The sequence below is a fragment of the Apis dorsata genome, unplaced genomic scaffold, assembly GCF_000469605.1.
Source record: "Apis dorsata unplaced genomic scaffold, Apis dorsata 1.3 scaffold_538, whole genome shotgun sequence".
NCBI classification, from domain to species: domain Eukaryota; kingdom Metazoa; phylum Arthropoda; class Insecta; order Hymenoptera; family Apidae; genus Apis; species Apis dorsata.
Window position 1 is genome coordinate 156,850 of NW_006263759.1, and position 1,379 is coordinate 158,228.

At 50.5% G+C, this 1,379-nt stretch overlaps 1 protein-coding gene and 1 long non-coding RNA gene across 20 annotated transcripts in view; both read left to right on the forward strand.

The window, feature by feature from the left end:
* Positions 1-1,379, forward strand: part of LOC102679918 (protein daughterless) — an 88,586-nt gene that overhangs the window by 66,664 nt on the left and 20,543 nt on the right. The gene's annotated exons all lie outside the window — the stretch shown is intronic.
* Positions 749-1,379, forward strand: part of LOC102679842 — a 2,809-nt gene continuing 2,178 nt past the window's right edge. The window contains exons 1-2 of the long non-coding RNA XR_004151235.1: positions 749-759; positions 1,164-1,172. This is a non-coding gene — a long non-coding RNA (uncharacterized LOC102679842). The remainder of the gene's footprint in view (positions 760-1,163; positions 1,173-1,379) is intronic.

The window sequence follows — 1,379 nt, forward strand, 5'->3', positions numbered from 1 at the left end:
AAGGAGGAGGAGGAGGCGACCCAGAGGTACTTGACCTCTGGTAAAAAAAAGAAAGAAAGGGAAAAAACAGAAACCAAAACTGGTGAAGTAAAGAGAGAGAGAGATTAAGATATCGGCCGATTGATGTCCCGGCGCGGAGAGAGAGAGAGGGGGGGCAAGATACGTTCTCATCCGCGGTAAACAACGCCCGCCCCCATGAATCAATATACACTTCTGTTTTTGACGATGGCCAAACGCGGGCCGGAATAAATCTCCGCGTGAAGCTTTTCTTCTTCTTCTTTCCTCTCCTTTCCCCTCCCCCTTTCACGAGGAGGGAAAGGAAGGAAAGAACGGTGGAGTCGCGCGCGATTCCACCCCTTTCTCTCTCTTTCTCTCTCTCCTCAGCCCAGATCGTTCCAGGAAATTGGCTCGCGTCTCGATATCGAAGCAAAAGAAAAAGAAACACGGGGGGAAGGAAGATGGAAAATGTTCGTCCAACTAATCTAATTCGCGGTTCTCCATCTATCGAATGGATAGTACCGTTTCTTTCTTTTTTTCGACTCGGGGGGGGGGGGGAGAACTGGTGGGTAACGATAAAATTGTTATCGAATTATCGCTGGAACGGACGAAGTTCGAGCGAAACGCAGCGGAGAACCGAAACGAGGGGGAGGGGGAGGCTTGGAAGTATGGGAGTTGTAGGGCCGCGGACGTCTGCTGCTATACGTCTACGTGCAGTGGCTGTGTCCGCCATCGCGGAGAGAGACAGAGAGAGAGAGAGGGGTACCGCTGGACCCAGGCTCCGTGTGTGCCGCGTACGAGCTTACGTACGAGCCGAGTAACAAAACCAGTCGTCGTCGCCGTCTCTCCACTGGCTGACCGGCCAGCCTAGCCGACCATCGCTTTCTTTACCTTCCGATCCTCCTCTCGATTCGATCGTTCTCGATATCGTTTCCTGCGTATCCCGGAGGAGAAGGTGAAACGTATATAATGAATGTACAATCGATCGAAGGAAAAGAGAGAGGACGCGTGTGTTGTGAAATGTAACGCGTTTCCCGATAAGGATAATTGAGATTCGTGTTCTCGATTCGGATACGGTAAAAGTGTGAACGAAGATCTGGTGTAAACGCATTCTCATCATAAATAGTCGGCGATCCTCTTTCTTGATCGTCGCTGCTCGAGAAGAGGAGGAGAGAGTTTCTTGGTCCTATAAATTGAATCGAATAATGCCTCGCTCTTCTCCCACGAGTTCGATACGAATTCATCTCGCGATTTTGCGTCATTTTCTCTGATTTCCACCCGTTTTGGCTCGAGAAGAAGAAGAAGAAGAAGAAGTAGTAAACGTTGGAACGCGAGGACAAGGATGACGTTAGCCTCGAATCGGTGGTGTCGAGGAGGGGAGC